Source organism: Panthera leo, chromosome A1 (genome assembly GCF_018350215.1).
Source record: "Panthera leo isolate Ple1 chromosome A1, P.leo_Ple1_pat1.1, whole genome shotgun sequence".
Classification (NCBI taxonomy): domain Eukaryota; kingdom Metazoa; phylum Chordata; class Mammalia; order Carnivora; family Felidae; genus Panthera; species Panthera leo.
In genome coordinates, this window is record NC_056679.1 from 209,658,759 (window position 1) to 209,681,495 (window position 22,737).

At 40.6% G+C, this 22,737-nt stretch overlaps 1 pseudogene; it reads right to left on the reverse strand.

The window, feature by feature from the left end:
• Positions 1 to 15,874: 15,874 nt before the first annotated feature.
• LOC122201942 lies at positions 15,875 to 16,867 on the reverse strand (annotated as a pseudogene).
• Positions 16,868 to 22,737: the final 5,870 nt, after the last annotated feature.

A 22,737-nucleotide genomic window follows, 5' to 3' on the forward strand; every position in this document is an offset into this window, starting at 1 on the left:
TTATTTTTAATTTCATGTTTCATAAGAGATTTTATCATCCTTTATTCAAATAGCTTATGTTTTAAGGATCCTCATAAGGAGTGTCAGTTCTCCTACAATTTGGAAATTATAGAATGTTAAGACAATGAATGGGACCTGATTTAACCCTGATAGAAATACCAGAGATATAGTAACAGTAGAGGTAGAACTGGTATTTGGTCTTTTGTTTTGTCTTGAATTTTTTTCTTTCTTAGGTTTGAATGTAAAAAGCAAAACAACAAAAAAACTGGTGTGAATTGTGGTTACTTGGATATTATTTTTAAAGAAAATTTTTAAAGTTTATTTTATTTATTTTTGAGAGAGAGAGACAGAGACAGAGGAAGAACATGGGAGGGGCAGAGAGAGAATGGGAGAGAGAGAGAATCCCGAGCAGGCTATGTGCTGTCAGCATGGAGCCTGATGTGGGGCTTGAACCCACGAACTGTGACATCATGACCTGAGCCGAAATCAAGAGTCAGATGATTAACTGACTGAGCCACCCAGGCGCCCCTGACTGGATTTATTTTAAACCCAGATGAAGCCTGAAAAACCCAACTCTAGGGGTGGCTTATAATTAACCTTTATCATATTCATTCATTCATTCATTCATTCATTCAGCAAATCTTGAGCAAGTATTGTGCTCCAAACACCCGTCCCTTTCCTCAAAGAGTCCACCAACACACATGTCTGCAATCCTTCTGCAGTGGGCAAGGGGAGAACCCCACAGGCAGCTTTGGGAATTCTGTGCTGGGGCCTGTTTCTACCAGGTTCTCCCAAAGAGACTGAGAGCTTCTTGAAGGAGCTGTGCCTGGCTAGTGGTCTGGACATTGTATGTCCAGAAGATCCAAGATGTCAAATTAAAGAACTTGAACTCTATTCCTAGGCAAGAGGGAGGCACAGGATTTAAGCACAAGAGTGATTTTAAATTTTGAGTTGATCCAAATCCTTTAAGTGAAAAAGACTTGAGTTAGGAAGTGGAGGAAAGGTGGAGCATTTACAAACTGGGATAATTCACACCCACATCAAAAAAAAATTAGATTCCATTGAAAAATACAGACGATCTCATGATACCAAGGCCCTTCAAGGGAAGGCTGGCATTGAGCGAGACCTCCTGCAACAGATGAGGTATGTACTCCCCCTTCACTGGCCTGCCCACTTCACTTGTTTTAGTTATCTTTAATGTATTCTGATGTTTTGACCTTTGGTGGGGTTTGAGCAAGGGCAGAGGTCTGGAGAACCCCAACGTAAAAGGAAGGAAGAACACGAGGAACCCTCTAAATAGACCCACAAACAGTGAGAAGTTATGCCAACCATTTGATCATAAGTCAGCCAAGAGTTGGATATAATGGTGGTTGAAGGAAATCGAACACATTTTCTTTATACTAAAACTCAAGACGATCTGCTTTTAGTGAAGATTTCAAAAGTGTTATTGCTATTAATTGTGACATATTGTGAAATGGCATTTTCCCCAGTTGCTCACCATGAGCCAAATCTCTGAAGGACCAGAATCTTGGTTTAGTGGAGAAAGATCATGTAGGTTAATTGGAATTAAAGCCTTCAGCCAAGTGCTAGCAACAATAACAGTCAACATTTTTATGGTGCTTTATGGTTTTATAAGTGCTGTATCATACATCATCTAATTTAATCTTTGTTACAATGCTTTGAGGTACATTTTATTATTACTAGTCTTGTATATCCAGATATTGGCGTGGAGTTTCATATGGATTATGCAGTTTGCTTAGGGTTACAGTCAGCGAGTGACAAGAGTTTGTAACAATTTTCTGAGAACTTTAGTTTCTTGGGGTGCCTAGCTGGCTCAGTGGGTAGAGCATGCGACTCTTGATCTTGGGGTTGTGAGTTTAAGCTCCATGATGGGTAAGGAGCCTATTTTTTAAAAAATAGATAAAGTATTAAAAAAAAAATCTTTAGTTTCTCATCTTTTTCTAAAAGAAGTTCCTGGTAGCTTTTATTAAAGACAGAAAAGAAAGTAAAGAACATTAAAAGGAAGGCCCACCCTCTCTTCCTCCTCCAATCTCTGACAGATTGATTGCCCCTCCTATTTGTTCCTAGGGCTCCCTGGGCTTAACTCTCCAAAGTGATCACCACTCTCTTCTGCAACAGACTGTGGGCTCTTTGAGTGCAGAGCCTGTGTTTATAACCACTGCATACTCAGTAACCAGCACAGAAGGTGCTCAGTGAAGAGTTGCTGCATGAAAAAAGGGACACAGCAAGCCGCAGATAAGAGATTTCATCAATTCACTCCAATCCTAAGACTTGGAGAAAGGACATCAGTAAACATTAAACTTTAAAAAGTGGGGGAACAAAGCCAATGAATTCCCTTTTAAATCATTACCAGATTCAAGTAGAACTGCTCTAATTGAATGGGTAGGAGGTGGGTGTCATGGTCTATCTTTGTGTCCCTCTTTTCTCCTCCTTAGGTAGGCCCCTGAGGCACCTCAGCAAACCATGGATTCCATCCATCATCCTTGAAAACAAGGATGCATGAGGAAGTCAGGTTGGTTTGCGCCATTGTTCTTTAGGGCCAGGTTCAGGATTAGAACTTGGTCCCCCATTCGTGTTCCCATTCTCAATCACTAAGCCACATGTTACTCCCCTCACAATTTTGAATGTCATCTGTAAGATGAGGTTGGACTACATTATTTTTCTCAAGTTGCTTTCCCTATTAAGATTCTGTGATTCTAAATCATGTCATGCCAATAATGGGCTTGCCTTATCCACGTCTGCCTATTTAAAGACACAGATTTTTATATGCACTCAATGATTAATGGCTTCTCATTAGATTTCTCTGCCACAAATTAAACACAAACACATAAACAGTCACCAAAGGAAGCTTATTGAAGGGCATGGGTTTTATGAAGCACAGTGATGACATGAATCTTTTATAACTGTTTGCTGGTATAGAATCATAATTACAGCAATCAAGACAGATACACATCTTTTGTAAGGGAAAAAAAAGTAATTATAATTTAAAAGCACACAGCTCAAAGTTGCCATCACAAAAACGACTATTATAGCAACTATTTCGCATTTGGACATTTTTTTGGCAGGAGGTCTGGGCATTGTTTATTGTGAGTCAGAAACAGGCACTGAGAAAATATGCAAATTTTTTAAGCAAGAGAAAATGCAGCTTTGAGTTGAGAAAACAGGGTGAATGGTGGAAACTGTCTGGGCCTTGAACACAAATCAACCTTAGCTGCTGAAATCATTTTTGGTCATTGGATGCTGTTCTAGCAATCTGGGGTAAGGTCAGAATAAAGTTATTTTATGCTTTAAAACATACATTCAAGATTGGTGCTGTGCGCCTGAGTGAATATCTGTCTTCTGCTAATGCTGTGTTTATGGATTGATTCTGAGTAGAAAGACTAGGGAGGAAAGCCACCAGAATGCTCATGGATCCCATTTTTCTCGGCTGGGCAGGGAACTGCTGTCACCTGGTGACTTCTATTCACCTGTGGGTCACAGAAGAGGCAAAGGCAAGCCTCCTTCCTTGCCCAGCTGCTTCCCCTCACAAGATCACAGCTGCTGAAGTGAAATGAACTCAGGGTGACCAGTTCATTCCTGTCAACAGGCCTCAGTTGTGAAAAGGTGTTTCTATGAGAACGGCATAAATCCACTAAGTTCTTCCAAAAAAGAAGGAAAAAAAACCCCCAAACAACCAAAACTCTTAACATCAACAGGTGAAACTAGGGGAGATAATATGGCATTGGTGAAAAATACACTAAAACTGGGGTTGGGCTGTGAAACCTTGGGCAAATATTGTAGTCCTCCCCTCCACATGAAAGGCAAGAGGAGAGCTGGGTTTCAAACTTTTTTTTAACCCTTTGTTCAAGTAAAATCTCAACCATGAAACCAACAGCAATGTGGCACATCAAGAATAAGCCTAATGTGGGGTTGCCAGAGCCACTAGATTGGCCCTTCCTCTTGCTTTCCCTCCCGTTTCCTTGTGCCCGCTGCCAGCATCTGGACCCTGAGTTGGTTCCCAGGGCAAGATATGTAAACAACTAAATCAGGTGTTACTCAAATTCTAAGAATAACACTCTGATAAGCAGGCCTAAACTCTGAGGAAAAGACCAAAGGCATAAAGTAAACTCTAAGAACCCAAGTTTTAGTAATGCCTCAGTTAATAAATTTTATAGAGGCTGACTTGATCTAGTAAATTCCACCATAGGTAAGATGTGTAGGTGTATGTGTTTCAGGTCTCAGGCTTAGGTCTAGGGGTTTTGGTGGTGATGAGATTGACCTGAGTGAGGGACTGGTCACATTTTTTATGGCCTTGTGACCTAGCTAAGCCCCAGGACAGATGTGAGAAATAAAGCACAGCAAAATGAATGGTTTGCCCAAATCAACCAGATGAATGTCAAAGTCAAGACCAGAACCCAGTGTTCACTCTTAGCTCTAAGTATTTCCAGAAAAGTATATTGTTCTGTTATACCAATTACATTCAGTGAAAGCCTTGTGTGATATGACTCACTAGTAAGACCAATGTTTTAAAATCCAGTGTTATAAATCTGAGTTTTCCAGTATGGTAGCCACCAGAGACATATAGCTATTGAGCACTTGAATGAGGCTAGTGCAAACTGAGATGTGCTGCAAGGGTAAAGTACACATTGAGCTTTGAAAACTTGATCCAAAAAACGTTAAAGGTTCTCATTAATAAATATTTGTATTGATTTATGCTATAATAATATTTTAGGTATTGGGTTAAATAAAATATATTAAAATATATTAAAATCAATTTATCTGTTCTTTTTGCTTTTTTTAATGTGACTAGTAGAACATTTTAAATTACATATGGGACTCACATTGTATTTCTACTGGACAGCACTGTTATAAAATGATTATTCTTTATAGAGGAGTCCTTGCTGTTTATGGAGGAGTCCTTGGAATTGGCAGGGCTGGCTGGCAAAATCTCCTCTCTAGCCTATTTCCTCCCAATTTATTTAAATAGATTAACAGGGCGCCTGGGTGGCTCAGTCAGTTGGGTGTCCTACTTCAGCTCAGGTCATGATCTCACAGTTCGTGAGTTTGAGCCCTGCATCGGGCTCTGTGCTGGCAGCTCAGAGCCTGGAGCCTGCTTCAGATTCTGTGTCTCCCTCTCTCTCTGCCCCTCTCCTGTCGTGCTCTGTCTCTCTCAAAAAATAAATAAACATTAAAAAAAAATTAAATAGGGGCGCCTGGGTGGCTCAGTCGGTTGAGCGGCCGGCTTCGGCTCAGGTCATGATCTCACAGTCCGTGAGTTCGAGCCCCGCGTCGGGCTCTGTGCTGACAGCTTAGAGCCTGGAGCCTGTTTCAGATTCTGTGTCTCCCTCTCTCTGACCCTCTCCCATTCATGCTCTGTCTCTCTCTGTCTCAAAAATAAATAAACGTTAAAAAAATTAAAAAAAAAAAAAAAAAAAGAAGAAAAAAAATTAAATAGATTAACATAAGATGAGAATATTGGTTTCTGCACAAAGGTTTAATGCTAGTGGTAATACTACTACTAATAAAAACAGCTACCATTAGTTGAGTCTTTTCTATGTGCTGGGCACTGTGCCACGTACTTTACATTTGCCTCATTTGCTTGTCACAACAACTCTATTGTTACTAAGTGTTATTATTCCCACTTTAAAAATGAAGGAATCGAGGTTCAGAGAGAATTAGCAACCAGCCAAGGTCACAAGCTGGTTAAGTGGTTGGACTGGGATTCCACCCCAGGCCACTTGCATTCAAAGTTTAGGCACTTAAAGGCCACACAATTCTTGTTGCTGGAACTTACACTCCCAATGAAAATACTGCCCTCAGAATTCTACAAATTCCCACCATGTTTAAAGGCGCTGGAGGGAAAGTGGAATATACAGAAAGGGGCAAAATGGCTGCAGTCCTCAAGGAGGTTACAACACAGTGGAGAGAATAAATGCACAATGAAATAGATGACAAAATAAAACCTGAAAAGATTAAAAATAAATTTCTGTAGACATGAGAGAGATTAATTCCAGTTGTGGGGAAAAAGAGTTTCATGGAAGAGACAGTATTTTACATGGAACTCTAAAGACGAGGAAGTTTTTTTCCACAGTTAAGAATATCTTAGGAGAGTCATTCTAGATGGAGGAATGGAGGTGTCTAGGTGAAAGACATGGAGTGGTGTGGGGGGCATGAGCAAGGACCTTAGATGGGTGTTCCATGCATGGCTAACGGATGGAGAAAAGACCAAAGAGATACGGTATACCATGTTTTGGACAAGCAGAAAAGTGGGAAGAAAGTAGAAACAACGTGTATACCTTGAGTTCTTGACGATGCACTCAGAGCATGTCTTAGGTTGAGAAAGTCTTTAGGTGCAATGTTCAATATCAAAGGTAACTTTGTACTAATGCACTTTGCAGAATGCTAGTCTTTTTTTTTTTTTTCTTTCTAGAATCTGGCATAACAAGCAGTAACACCACCAACAACAAAATCAGTCCCTAAAACCTTCCAAGAACTACCCAATCTTCATGAGCCAAAAAGAATATACCCAACCATAACAAGACCCTGTGGGAGTTACTCCCTGGTGGCCAACACTCTTCCATATTCCAGGATCTCCATCACCAGAAACAATGGCTTCTCACCCTCCACCCTCACCCCAATCCACATTCTTGTTAAAATCTTGGTTTTCTTCTATTCCATTAGAGGAAGGTCTGTCTCAGTGACAATAGATTCACCAAGAAATAGTAGTTGCTAACATTTATAAGGCAGACAGAAAAGATTAGAGGGGTGCCTGGGTGGTTCAAGCATCTGACTCTTGGTTTTGGCTCAGGTCAAGATCTCATGGTTTGTGAGTTCGAGCCCTGAGTCAGGCTCTGCACTGACAGCATGGAGACTGCTTGGGATTCTCTCTCTTTCTGCCCCTCCCCCACTCACGCACATGTGCACATGTGTGCTCTCTCTCAAAAATAAATAAGCTTCAAAAAAAAAAAGATTAGAAAAAAAAGCAGCTTTCACCAGATGTAGAGAAAATGAATGATTTTATTAGGTAATCTGTTGGAATCCCTTTTAAGGTGTGTGCTATGTTTTTCCCATGTGATGTTTAAGACAGAACTCACTCCTTATGGCCTTGACATGGCAGTAGGTGGAGTCCTCCCTCCTCTAGTGCTGCTTATACTTGCATCTTTCCTCCACCAAATCCAACAGGACTCAGAATTTTAGTTCCATTTTCAAATTCTTCCAGGACATTGGAGCCATGAAGCCTCTTGTTCTAGAACAGTTTAGTGATTAAAATGTGGTCCCAGTCTAAGCCTAGTCTCATGGGTTAAAGTGTGTGGAGATGGGATTAAGGAAAGGAGGCGTGTTTACCCTAGGTTGACTACCCTTTGTACTTTTCACTATAATCTCATCACTATAGTCCAGCACTGGCAAATCTTACTCCTCCTGGGACTGGCCCTATTCCATGAGGCAATCCTGTCAATCCTGGAGCTACCCCTCTGGCATTCCTTTTATCTACCAGGAATATCTGGTTTTCCCAACTTCTTCTTTTTTTAAAGAAGGTATGCCTGGTAATTAGAATTTTAGCATAGCAATTTCATCATCAGATCTTTGAAGACTGATTTTTTTTTTTTTTTTTTTTTTGAGAGAGAGAGAGAATGAGTGGGAGGGGCAGAGAGGGAGGGGGACAGAGGATCTGAAGCAGGCTCCAGGCTCCAGGCTCCACACTGAGAGCTGAGAGCCTGATGCAGGGCTCAAATTCACACACTGTGAGATCACGACCTGAGGTGAAGTCGGAGGCTTAACCAACTGAGCCACCCAGGTGTCCCGCCCAATTCAATGCTACCTTGCTGACCTTTTAGAGCTGTTTTCTTGGGTCTTCTTGATGAGATTTCAGGCTTTGAGATATTGGGCTTTATGGAAGAAGATCCTTCCTATAGACATGTCTTGAGTTGATGAGAGCTGCCTGGAGGTTTAAAAATGCACATTGACTGCATGATGTGATTTGTGTGATTAGGGTGAGAAAGAGGAAAAGAAGAAATGAGAGAATGGACAAGGGCACAGATAATCTTCAAAAGGAATGAGACAGGCTATGGCCAAAGCTGGGATTTTGATTCTCATTATAAAGGGAGTGTAGACTAGAGGAAGGCTCTCTTCTGATCTTTCTCTTGATGTTGACTTAACATTTTCAGATTCCTCAGCTCCACCAGCATGGGCCCTACAGATTTTTCCCTTATTCTAGTGCCCTTTCAGTCTTTATACTTAAAAAGTGTTTACTTATTTGTTTTGAGAGAGAAAGAGAGCAGGGGGAGGGGCAGAGAGAGAAAAGAGAGAGAGAATTCTAAGCAGACTCTGCACTGAGGGCTTAACCAACTGAGCCACCAAGGCGCCCTTGACACATTTAAGTAAATGTTGACACATATAAGTAAATATTTTCCTTTTAAAATTTTTGAAGACTTGAGTCTTCAAAAATATCTTCTCTTTACAAAAGAGTAAAATATATAAAGTTGTTAGTGTTGCCTTTCTACACTGCTTCACACTCTCAATTTTCACTCCCATTTGTTCACTCTTCATGCAACAAATATTGAGTCCCTGCTCTGTGCCCAGCCCTGTAAAGTCATGAAAAAAAAGAGAAGGTTTTCACTCTCATGGAGCTTTACATTCCGGTTGGGAGGAGACAGACCCTATACAAATAAATGCTCACTGCTTCTAGAAAGGGCTTTGGACCTCACTCTGAGTGGATAGGAAGGCATTTTAGGGCTTAGCTCCATGCAGAAGAGTGATGGCCTTTTAAAAGGCTAACACTGGTTGCTGCATGGAGAATGGTTAGCTGTATGGAGACTAGTTAGAAAGCTACTGGAATAGTCCAGTGAGAAATGATGGTGGCTTAGATTAAGGTCACTAACAGAGATGTGGTGAGAAGTGGCCCTTTTGGGGTTGTATTTTGAAAGAAAAACTGTCAGGATTTAATGATAATTTGGACAAAGGTATGAAAGAAAGAGAGTGAAGGATGGAGCTAAGGTTTTAGGATTGAACAATCAGGTAAATCAAGTTTAATTGAAATGGAGTGGAGAGCCTAAGGTTCAGGTTAGGTGTAAGTGAATGAAGAGTCCTGTTTTGGATCCTCTCAGATCTCAAGATGGAGATGTCTAGGTGGCAATGGCATCCAAGAGAGCGAAAGCTAGAATTCCACATTTGGAACTTGTCAGACACATGGAATTAAGAGCTGCAGTGCGGCATAAGCATGCCCAGGGACTGCGTGAGAGTACGTGAAGACAAGAAGATTCATAACTGAAATGGAATGGAATAACTAAAAATTAAATAGTTGAGGTTATTTTATTTAACATTATACATGCTAGTATACCAAACACTATTACAAAGGCTAGAGTTATATCTAAATGAATCTCTATTATGCTCCCTCATATTGTTAGCCAAATTTGATTAAGCATTTATTGGCTCAAAAAGGATGACACCAAGGTTTTTGGCCTGAGAAATTGGACGACTGTAGTTGTAACGTACTGATTGGGGGGAATGATCCAGAACAGATTTGTGTGGGGTGTGGTCAGGGCAAGATATCAAAACTTCAGATAATCAAATGGAGATGTTGAATGGGTTATTAGATAAAAAAGAAGGAATTCAGGGGAAAGGCCTGGTTTGAGATTAAATTTGGTGTTATCAACATCTAGATAGGGTCTGAAGCTATTTCAGCAGTAAAGGAATGGATGTTGTCTACAAGGGGGTGAGTGTAGCTAGAGAAAAGAGAATCAAGGACTGTTCCTGTGGGCTCTCCAATGTCTAGAAATGGAAAATATATGGAGGAATTGGAAGACAGACAGTAAGGTAAGGGAGGAGAAAGCAGAAGTATTATCTAATATACCAAATTACCTTAAATATTACAAGTACTTAACCCATCACATAGTCACAGGTTCTTTTAAAATTAACACAAGTATAGAGTCCCATGGGTTCGATTTCCATTGTCTCTGAATTTAATTCTAAATTTCTCCAGGACTATAGACACTTGCCTTTGGAAATAATTATGTCATGCAAATAATGTTAAGGTTGCTTTCCCAAAGGACTATTTTGGAATTATGCTTGCTGTTACACATTTCCAGCTAATTAGTGTTGCCCACCGACCAGAGATTTTGGCAGGGTATGATGTAGAAGCTGCAGACATCTATGCTCCTCACTTCAAAATTGTGTAGTTATTAGACCTGATGCTACATCTTTTTTACTGTTAGTAATGAAGCACAAATACATGCAATTGTATTTCAATATAATTGGTTCCCTTTGTAATTTTTTTGGTTTTTATTTTATGTACTTATGTTTTTTTATTTTATTTTGAGGAGGGACTTTATGAGACCGCCAAAGGGGACAATGGTGCAGAAAAGTGGAGTATCTCTGGTGTCTGGATCTGTGTGGTGCATTCCTTGCATGTACTTCCCACTTCTCAGCACCACAGAACTCTTAAAGATGGTGTGATCATATGCTACTGGTTATCTTGGGGATTTGACCAATGACAGTATCTGAAAGGGTGGGCCTACTCCGGCCGACTCCATCTTGTTCTGTGTCCTTCACCTAGACCACGCCTCCTCCCCTTGAGTAACCTCCCGCTCACCCGTTCAAACTTCCTGATCAAAACACGCCCAGCGACCTGTGTAACAGGACTCCGACCCTTCCCCAGCCAATCGGCTGAGGCCACGACCCTTCCCCAGCCAATCGGCTGAGGCCACAGCCATTACCTCACCAACTGCCCCTAGACCCCTATAAAACCTTTGTGCTTTTGAAACTCGCTCTCTCTCCCTGGTATCTCACCGCTGCGTTGGTGCAGGTAGGGGACTGAGCTCGAGCTAGCTTGAATAAAGGCTCTTTTGCTTTTGCATCGGACTCGGCTCCCTAGTGGTCTTTGGGGATCACGAATTCTGGGCATAACATATCTTCGTTCACAGTGTCTTTTCTCATCTGAGATTTTATTTTTATTTATTTTTCATTTTTGTGTCATATATATGGAGAGAATGCATGTGGGGGAGTGGAGGGAGGGGCAGAGGGAGAAGGAGAGAGACAAAATCTTAAGCGGGCTCCACACTGAGCATGGAGCCCGATGGGGGGCTCGATCTCACAATTGTGAGATCATGACCTGAACTGAAATCAAGAGTCCTTCACTTTAGGTAGTGAAGTCTGCTACTGTTACTTCTGTCTCCATGGCTTTTGAGGTTTTTCCAGGTTTTGAGTATTTCTTGGAGACACTTTCCCCACTCCAAAGTTATAAAAGTATTGTACTCTCCAAAATTTTCTTAAAAGATTATTTATTTTGAAAGAGACTGAGAGAGCAAGCAAAGGATAGAGAGAGAGGGAGAGAGAATCCCAAGCAAGCTCAGCACTGTCAATGCAGAGCCCAACGTGGGCTCGAACCTGACCTGAGATCAATAGTCCAATGCTCGCTCAACTGACTGAGCCACCCAGGCACCCCTTCTTCCAACATTTTTATAGGGTTTTGTTTTGTTTTTCATCTAGCACTTCAATCCAATTGGAATTCGTTTTTATGTCTGTTGCGATGTGTGAAACTGAATAAAGGGAAACCTCACTGAAAATGGAGTAGGGAGGTTGGAGGAGGGAACTCTCATGCCCTGCAACTTGTTGCCAATTGCAGACCCCAACAGGAAGAGGCCTACTTTCCTGCTCCAGCAGGAGGGAGAAAAACTTTCTCCTTGCCTGGTAACAAGTTCGGCCAATAAGAAAATACTACAACTTAGCCAACGAGAAACTGTCACCACCTGGACTATCTCTTTTTTCCCAATGGACTTTCATACAAAGCAGCCTCTCCCAATGTCCTCCTTTTCTCTCTAACATAACTTTCTTCTCTTTTGACCTCTAGACTCACATATGGTTTGCCATGGCCTATAAGTCTTGTATTGCAATTCCTCTGCTATGCCCAAATAAATCCATTTTGCTGGTAAAAATAACTGGCTGTTTTACTTTTAAGGTTGACAGATACAAGGATCTAACTTTTTCAAAAAAAATTTTGACGTTTTTATTCATTTTTGAAAGACAGCGTGATTGGGGGTAGGGCAGAGAGACAGAGGGAGACAGAGAATCTGAAGCAGGTTCAAAGCTCTGAGCTGTCAGCACAGAGCTTGATGCAGGACTTGGTGCAAAGCTCAAACTCACAAACCACAAGATCAATGACCTGAGCCAAAGTCAGGACGCTTAACTGACTGAGCCACCCAGGAGCCCCTATAAGGATCTAACTTTTTAATTTGTTCTCCTACAATGATAGCTAAATGTTTCAAAACCATTTATTGAATAGTCAATCTCTTTCTCATTTACCATTTTTTAGAAGCTTTACTGAGGTATAATTGATATACAATAAACTTATTAAAAATATACAATTGGATACATTTTGACATATGTGTATACCCATGAAACCATCACCACAATCAAGATAGTGAACTACTCTTATTTCTTAATATCTTCAATTTTATTTATCTTTTGAATAGTTAGCACATTCACATAGTTGAAAATTTAATGACATAAAATGTTTTATTATAAAGTTTCATTACTCATACCTAATTCCAGCCTTAAGTGCTCATTTCCTTCTCTAGAGGCAATCAGTGTCTTTAGTTTCTTTTGTATCCTTATAGAGATGTTTATTTATAGCTATATTTATTATTTTTTTAATTTAACTTATTTTTTAAGTAAACTCTACCCCCAATGTGGAGCTTGAACTCACAACTCTGAGATCAAGAGTCCGCATGTTCTACCAACCGAGCCAGACGGGCGCTCCGTCTGGTATGTTTATTATTAAATAGCGATTATACCTTAGTAAAGTTGCTGAAAATATGGTAAGTGAGGAAAAGATTTACTATTCAAAAATAGAAGTATTTATGCATATATAAGCAAATGTATGTATTGTACACACACACACAAAATAGTATATAATACACATTGTTTTTCATATTCCTATTTTTGCCTTACTAATATATTTTGGACATAATTCCATACCTATGTGTATTTATTTATTTTATATATCTGTTAACATTAATTTATTTATTTTGAGAGACAGAGTAAGAGAAGGAGCATGTGCTTACACGTGGGAGGAGCAAAGATAGAGGGAGAGAGAGAATCCCAAGCAGCCTCCATGCTGTCAGTTCAGTGCCCGAGGTGGGACTTGAACTCATAAACCATGAGATCATGACCTGAGCTGAAATCAAGAGTCAGACAAATCAAGGACTGAGCCACCCAGGAGCCCTCTATACCTATATTAAAAAAATTTTTTTTCATTCTCTTTTGCTTCTTAGAATTCTATTGTATGGATATACTCAACAAATATTTATTGAAAACATGAAGTACTTTTCTAAGCTCTGATATATAGTGAAAAAACAAACAAAAATTCTTTCCCTCACAGAGGTTATATTCTAATGAGATCTATCATAATTTATACAATGAGTTTCTTGATAATGGACATTTGGATGGTTTTCAATCTTTTGCCACTATAAACAGCGCTGCAGTGAATACTGTATATATGTCATCTTACGCATGTGCAATCAATTGGTAGAATACAATTCTAGAAGAGGAATTGTTGGATAAGAGCATATGTACATTGGTAATTGATATGATCACATTATTCTTAGTAGAAGATTATCAATTTACACTCCCGCCAATAATGTATTGATTGTGCTGGTTCCTCCATGTATTGTTCTATGTGGATTTTTATTTTCAGCAATTTAATAGGTAAAATAATGACAAGTCATTGTAGAGTTATTTACATGTTTCTTCTGATTAATGATACTGGGCATTTTCTCATATCTTTAAGAGCCATTTCTACTTTTCCTCTTCATCTATTGAGTTGTTAGTTTTTTCTCTCTGATTTATAGAGTGCATATATTAGGACATTTTGGCTTTTCTTCTGCGATTTAACTGTCTAAAATTTTGACCAGTTTGTCATTTATCTTTTGATTAAGGCTATTATGGGTTTTGTTGTGCATAAATTCTGATATTTATAAAATTGAAATGATCAATATTTCCTTTTATAATGTAGGGGAGGTTTTTATGGTACTTAAAACAGTTTTCCCGGGGCGCCTGGGTGGCTCAGTCGGTTGAGCGTCTCACTTCCGCTTGGGTCATGATCTTGAGGTCTGTGAGTTCCAGCCCGCCGTTGGGCCCTGTGCTGACAGCTTGGAGCCTGGAGCCTGCGTTGGATTCTGTGTCTCCCCCTCTCTCTGCCCCTCCCCCGCTCATGCTCTGTCTCTCTCTCTTTCTCTGTCAAAAATAAATAAACATAAAAAAAAATTTTAAAGTTTTCCCCACTGCAGGATTATAAAAAACTGCAATGATTTCTTCTTGGATTTTTATGATTTCATTCTTTGAATTTAAATATTTAATCTACCTGAAATTATCTTGCCATAAAGTAGGGATTCAACCTAATTTTTTTTTCCATTTGGCTGCCCAAACACTATTTATTAAATAATCTTTCTTTTCTCCATTGATTTAAAATGCTGTCTTTATAACTATTAAATTTTCACATATATTTTTTGCCTTTTTACTCTGCTCCATTGATATGTCTGCATATCCAATGTGTCAATACCACAGTTTTAACTACTGTAGCTTTATAACATAAAGACCTTTTTTTCCCACTGCTCTTGTTTTTCATGATTGTCTCAGCTATTCTTGCATGCCTGTTTCCATATATTCTTTAAAATTAGCTTACACATTCCAGTATCTAATTATTTTGTTGGGATTTCTGAGGAGACCAACATATAGCATTTTCCCCCCTCTGTCCATGTTTTGAACAAATTGGGAAAAAATGTAAAGAGTTAGGCGTATGGGAAATAAAAGTATAACTTTTATTAGAGACCAAGGCTGAATTGGATAGCTAAGAATACTTCCAAATAGGCTTGTGAACTGAAACTTAGAATTAGACAGATATGCTCCCCTCGAATCAGAGGTTACCTCTTAAGGTGGGAGCTGTCCCGGTAAGACTTTGGAACCATGCTCCTGTAGTCTGTTCACTTCCAAAAAAAAAAAAAAAACAAAACAAAAACAAAAGCAAAAGCAAAAAACGAAAAAAAAAAAAAAAAAGGAAGGAAAGAAGCAGCCAAGAAGGTCGATTTTATTCTTCTTAAACTTGTCAGAGGACAAGAAGGAGGAGTGACTAAGGGGTTGGAGCAAGACCTTAAAAGTTACCCCTCCATAGAAAAGGAAACTGAAGATTTCCTTTCTAACAATTTGATGCTGGTATGAGCAAATTATTATCCCACTTTTTAAGATGAAAGGCATAATAAGATGTTAAGAAGTCACACAGACATCTTTATCTTCTACCTCAGTTCATTCCATAGGCAAAGCCCTTCTTGCCTTCGACAAATCCCCTACACTAATTATTTTGGAATATTCTCTCACCCCAACATAAATATGAGAGAAATTATAAAGATAAATTTCTCCATTGCTTTGGGTGTATTTTCCTTCATTGAAATGATTTAGAAATAATCTTTAATATAATCTCATGAATAATCCTTAATTCAAACTTCAATTGCTTCCAGTAGCAATTTCAACACTAAATTCAGCTTTTTCCAGGGGTACTTGTTTCAAGATAGCATCTTTCTTGGCAGCTATCTCACAGTTTGGGCTCTGTCTGACTCACCTCAAATTAACTAACCCCAAAGTGATGCCAACCTGCATGCATAGTTCCCTCTCCATCGTGCTTTTCTTTTTAAAATTTTTTTGGGATAGTTAATTTTATTTGTTCAAGGGCTCATATTGCAACCACTAAACCAAGCATGGCTTCAATTCAGATTCACATATTTAGGAGGATAAAAGCAAACTGTGATCCATGTATATGGATGAAAAACTAAAGGCTCATGGTTAATCACATTGTAGTTTTAAATTTCTATGGCTTAGAAGCCAGAAGTCACAGGTCTTTTAGGTCTTTCTGGATGTCTCACAAAGTATTTGCACTTTTCTTGAGCTGAGCAACCTCATCATTTGTCAGCTTCTGGTTGATAACACTGGTTAATCCCTGAGCGTTCAGGATGCATGGAAAGCTCAGGAAGACTTTCTTCTCAGTGCCATCCATTCCCTTCACCATGGTTGACACTGGATGAATCCTGGATAGATTTTTCAACATGGATTCAGTGAGATCAGCCACACTTAATCCAATAGCCCAGCTGGTGTATCCTTTTCAGCTTGATGACTTTGTAGGCACCATCTTAAGCACTTCCTTCCCCAATTTTCACTGTCATTGTCTGTTCCCATGTTTGGATTCAGTTCCTGGAGAGAAATGCCTGCCCCATTCACGCCACTCTGCACAGCCACACTTGAGTCGCCATGTTCTCCCAAAATCCATCTATGGAGCTGCTGGGATGAATGCCAAGTTTTTCAGCCATAAGGTAGAGAAATCTAGCAGAATCCAGATTACATCCTTTCCAATCACATGGTGGTTGGGTAGTGCACTTAGCTTCCAGGTAACATATGTAAGAATATCTACTGGGTTGGAGACCACAGCTCTGATACAATCAGGCCTGCACTTGACTATCTGAGAAATAATGAATTTGAAGACGTTAACATTCCTCTGCACCAGGTTGAGCCGGCTCTCTCCCTCCTACTGGTGGACTCCTGCAGTTACCACCACAATCTTAGAATTGGTGGTCATGGAGTAATCTCTATCTGCCACAATTTTAGGTGTCTGAAGAAATTAGTTCCCATGTTGCAGATCCATCCTTTCTCCTTTGAGTTTATTTTCCAAAACATCCACAAGGGCAAGTTCATCAGCCAGAGACTTTCCCAGAATGCTGATGGCACATGCTATACCAACTTGTCCAACACCCACTATAGTGATCTTATTGTTTGGGACAGTTGCCTCTTCTGTGACTGGTGCAATCAGTTTTTTCTTAAGAGTTGCCATTGTGCCCAGAGAGAAACGGCTGTAAGAGTCGCGTGAAGAAGACAATGTCAGCTGTGTTGTGACTCTCCATAGAGTGTTTTTCTTATCCTTGATGGTGTCTATGGGATTATTGCTGTGGACCCTAAAACTGGGAGAGGAAGACTGGCACCTCTTCTGGTTTGCTGAACTTGAAGTTGGAATTATCCAGGGCCATTCATCTACCCTACACCTGTTCTACAACCCCATGAGATCTGGCTGCACTAAAACTGACCTGCCTTTTGGATGGAACATGTCTCTTCAAGGATCACTGAGCTCCTCCTAATCCACATGTTCTTCTAGGTGGTAGATCCCCCTTAGCCCTCCAACTCTTGTGCCCCACCCTGAGACACATGGTTCCGTGGAATTCCAGAGCAGGGGCTTTCTTCCCAAACATATGTTCTGAAACAAAATACTGCTTACTTTTAAATCGCTATGTTAATATGGTAGGTGCCCATAGGAAGAGAAAGAATCATCTTAAATGTACGTCATTACTGGAATCAGAAGAGTGAATTTATTTTTGAATGTGCTGCTGAAAAAGAATTCAGCTTTACTGCATAACCTCCTAAAGAACTAATGCAAGTCATGATTACAAAAAGCTTTCATGGCCTTTGTGTGTGTGTGTGTGTGTGTGTGTGTGTGTGTGTGTGTGTGGTTTTCTTTCCTTGCCTTTCTTCTCTTTTCTTTTCTTTCTTTCTTTCTTTCTTTCTTTCTTTCTTTCTTTCTTTCTTTTCTTTCTTTCATTTTAAAACTCATTCTCTATCTTTGTGCTACTGAGTTCAAGCACACTCCACTTAAGAGCTTGTTAATGTTCATCACAGTATCTGTGTTGAAGTTTGGGAGGTCCATGGAACTTAATTAGAAAGAAAGTTGGCTCTAATTTCGTCTTTTAGTACCATACCCCCACTTGAAAAAATAAAGACTGGCTATTTGAAGACCCTTAAAAAACTATTCTTTAGTTTCCTCTTGATTTGTGTTTACGGCTCAAAGTTTTCCCAGGGGAGGGTGGGAGGCAACCATAGGACAGTTCAGGCGTTCTGTTCTTCTCCTTTTCTATCGAAGGGCTCCAGATAACAGCCCCAAAGAAGGGAACACATCCAGGCCTCACAGCAGGATGTCAGTACTTTATAATAACCTCTCCCACAGCCTGAAGCTCCCAGCACTATTCACTTTGTACTAGTACCCTTGACCCAGCACAAAGGAAGACTTTGAAAGTCGCTGCACCCCACATCCCTGCTGAGAACCCAGGACGCAGGATGCTACACAGCAGTCTTCAAAAAGCCCCCTAATTTTATTTCCATCTCTGATTTCTGGGCCAGAGTCTTCTGCTTGAACAAGGGGGAGAACAGCTGTGTAAATAAATACAGATAACTGCAATGAGCTGAATGCTTTCCCCCAACTGCCTGCTAAGCTCATATAGGCTCTCAGCTGATTGTGTAGATGGATAAAGACATGGACCAAATGTGCTGCAATATATGATATTCTTCAGGGAGGAAAGTGGTATTAAGCACCCAGAAGTGTTCTGTATAAAATAGGACTGCTGGGCTGCTGGGTAACCAGAAACAGTTAACTGAATCCTATTACGCTAGTTAGGAACCTTCAAAAAGCCTGTTTTCCTAACACCTATCAATCATCCATCCAGCAAACATTTATCGAGTATCTACTACATACAAAGCATGTTTCTAAGTGTTTATGGGGTCACTTGGAAAACCTCAGGGAGGTCTGTCTGTGCCTTTAGGCATGTGGATCAGAGCAAAAGGATAAGTAGTGATTGAAAGTACAGTTTCTGAAGTCAACTGTCTTCAGAATGAAGTCAACATTCCCTACTAGCTGTGTGGCCTTGGGCAAGTTGCAAACCCTTTCTGAACTTCAGTTTCCTCACCTCTAACATTTGTTTCCTCATGTGCTGCACAGAGTCTGCCACATAACAAACTAAAGATCAGCTGCCTTATAGGGCATCGATTAAGCCGATGCAGAAAACAAACCCCACCCCAAATTCAGTAGCATAGCATGGTAGAGGTTTATTTCTCTGTCCAGAGCTGGGAGGTGCAGGGCTATAAGGGTATCTCTATCACTTTTGACATGTAGCTTCATCTCCAAGACCAAGATGGTTGCTCTGGCTCTTACCACATCCCTGCCAGCAAGAGAAGGAGAAGGTCAGAGGAGAGTATGCTTATTGCTTTTAAAGGTATAACCCAGAAGTGGCACACACTATTTCTTGTTACATTCCATTTGCCAGAACTTAGTCATGTGATTGTGTCAAGCTGCATTAGAAGGGTGGGAACTGTAGTGTCTAGTTGGCCATGTGTTTAGCTAAAACTCATAACTTCTGTTGTGTGAGATGGTGGGCCACAAACCATCCCAGCCACAGCTATCATTATGACCTACTCACAGGGCTCATGACAGTCACTGCTGGAGGAGCCTTGGAAGATCATGGGAGGTAGACTCCTGGACACAGGGGTAAGAAGAAGAAGAAGGAAAAAAAACATTCTAATGGAGGGATAGAGAGCTCAGAGACATCAAAGAGGGGATTTGTTTACAGTATATTGAGAAGTCTGGATTATCTGGGGTGTAGTGTGCAATAACAGAGCTGTGTGGGAAGCAAAGCCAGAGCATAGGTTAGCAGTAGCTCATGAAGGGCCTGAGACATTTGTACTGTATTTTCCCAGTCAGGGAAGAGATAGTACAGATTTCCTTAGTAAGGGAGGGAAAATTAGGCAATGTACTTTAAGAACGTATGTGACAACAATGAATAGGCAGGAGGTGAATGACCAATTGGAGAAGTCATTTAAATAAACCAGGGATAAGATTTTGAGGGCCTGAACCGGGCTAAAGTGGTGGTGAGATTGCTAAAAGAGTCAGATGGGAGGCACCTTTGGAAATAGAATTGATAGGATATGGGAACCCACTGAATATGGGTGTGAAGAAAATGGGTCAAGAATGACCCCAAGTTCTCAGCCTTTGTTTTTGTCAGGACAGTGATGCCATTAAAAAGGACAGGGAAGGGGTGCCTTGGTGGCTCAGTCAATTGAGTGTCTGACTCTGGATTTCAGCTTAGGTCATGATCTCACGGTTCATGAGTTTAAGCCCCACATCCGGCTTTGCGCTGACTGTGCAGAGCCTGCTTGGGATTCTCTTTCTCCCCCTCTCTGTCCCTCCCCTCCTAAAAATAAATAAATAAACATTAAAAAAAAAAAAAAAAGGACAGGAAAGCCAGGAAGAGGGGAGAGAAAAGCTAGGACGGGGTAATGTCTTATGAGCCAGTGAAGGAGAGAGAACATGGTACCCATATATTTAAATTTATTTTTTATTTTTTTGGATAATTCTTTAATGTCTGCTCACCTCCACTAGACTGTAAACTCATCTATAGCTGCATAAAAAACCATCTCAAACTTTGTGGCATGAAACAAGCAAAAAAGGTCATTTATTACTATCTTTCATGGGTCTGAGGGTTGACTAGACTTAGCTAGGTGATTATCACTCAGCATCTCTCATTCAGTTAAAGCCAGACAAGGGGAGGAGGTGGAATCATCTCAAACACTCACATGCTTGGTAGTAGATAGTGGCTATCAGCTGAGACTTCAGCTGGGACTATTGGCTTGGGTTTCTTCACAGCACAGTGAATGGGGTCTAAGAACACATGTCCTAGAGAAAGCCAAGGAGAAGCTGTATTACTGTTTATCACTGAGTCACTCAGAACATTTCTACTGTATTCAGTTCATTAGAAGTGAGTTACTAAGGGGGCACCTGGGTGGCTCAGTCGACTGGGCGGCTGACTTCGGCTTAGGTCACGATCTCGCAGTCCATGATTTCGAGCCCCACATCAGGCTCTGTGCTAACACCTCAGAGCCTAGAGCCTGCTTTGGATTCTGTGTCTCCCTCTCTCTCTGCCCCTCCCTCACTTGTGCTCTGTCTCGCTCTCTCAAAAATAAATAAATGTTAAAAAAATTTTTTAAAAAAGAAGTGAGTTACTAAGGCTAATCATATTTCAGGGCTTGATGGGAGGAATGTGCAAAAATGTGTGGACATGTTTTAAGCTACTACATTCTGTGAGGACAGGGCCTTAATCCTGCCATTTTTTTAAACCACTATATTACTAATGCTTAGGAAAAAGTAGTGTGTGGTGTGGTCAATGAAAGTTTGTTGAACAAGTGAATGAAGAGAAAAATCAACATGTTTCAGTACCACAGATTATTCATGATAAAGACTAGGGAATATTGACTTTTATTGTTTGTTACTAGCTGGCCACCTGTATGGCCACCATGTCTATGTGGGCGACTCAATTTTCAGCAGCCATTACTAACACTACTGGGGGAGTGAGAACATTACAATCCCCTTCTTATAGGGCTATTGGCTCCTGAGTATGGCACAAGTGGATCTGAGAGCTGTTAAAAGATAAACTGAGGCATATTAATAATTTTAAGAGTTTATCTTAAAACTCTGCAAAAATCTGCTTGAACGGGCAACACCCAATCTGGCAGATAGAAAGGAGTTCCAAGGAGCTGTACAAAATGAAAGACTTTTAAGGGCAGAAGGGAGCAGGAAGAAAGAAGTTATATGAAGCACAAAAGCGGGTTGTTTATTGCAAAGTGACTTTCCTTTAGGGTTCAGCAGGGTGCCTTCAGGCAGATTACCTACCTGGTGGCTGATCAGGTGATTCCTGACTGACTGAGTTAAGATTCTACTTCTCAGAGAGCTCAAACTGTAATTCTCAGTTTGGTGACATGGGGCTTAGTGTAAGCTCCTCCAGTCTGGTTTCTAAGTCAGACCCGGTCTCACCCTAAACCCGCTCTGGTTCCTAAGTTGGACCCCGCTTGACCCAGACCAGTTTCTAAGTCGGATCCAGTCTGACTCCGGCCAGTTTCCCACCTAGCCCACCTCCAGAGGTAGTGAGGAAGCAGCCAACCCAAGGGGCTCCACCGGTACCTAGGTTTGGTTGCTCTGCTGCTCCAGGGGACCATTAGGGTCTCCTCGGTTCCCTCTTCTGATACCAAAACTGTTAGAAGATAAACTGAGGCATATTAAAAATTTTAAGAGGTTGAGCAAAAATTGATTTGAATTGGGCAGCATCCAATCCAGCAGATAGAAAGGAACTTCGAGGAGCAGTACAAAATGAAAAACTCTTATAGGCAGAAGGGAGCAGGAACAAGGGAGTTACTGGAGGCAAAAAGCGGGTTGGTTATTGCAAAGTTACTTTCCTTTAGGGAACAGCAGGGTTCTGTCAGGCAGATTACCTAACTGGTGCTGATCAGGTGATTCCTGATTGAGTTAAATTGCATTCTGGGAGAGCCCAAGCTGTAATCAAGTTAAGTCTCAGTTTGGTGACATGGGGCTTAGCATAAGCTATTCCACTTTGGGCCTATTGTCTTGTTTTTAACAGAGACAATACCTGAACCAAATGCCTAGGTCCTGCAAGGAACTATTTTCTGCTTTTACCCAAACATAAAAGGTGAGTGTAGCAGGTTTTTTTTTTTTTTTTTCCCTGATGCATAACAAATTACCACAAATTTAGTGGCTTAAAACAACACTCATTTGTTAGCTCATAGTTCTATAGGCAAGAAGTCTTGGGTGCTCTGCTTAGGGTCTTGTAAATCTCAAATCAAGGTGTTGGTCAGACTTCATTCTCATCTAGAGCTTAGGGTCCTCCTTCAAACTCATGTGGTCGTGGAAAAATCCAGTTCCTTGTGGTTGTAATATTGTAGTCTGTTTCCTTGCTGGCCGTCAGCTAAGGGTCACTCTCAGAGACGAGACTGCATTTCTTGCCATGTAACCCCCTCCATCTTCAAAGCCAGCAATGGAGAATTTCTCTCTCATTGAATCCCTCTCTTAGGCTTCAAATCTCTCTCACATTCTGT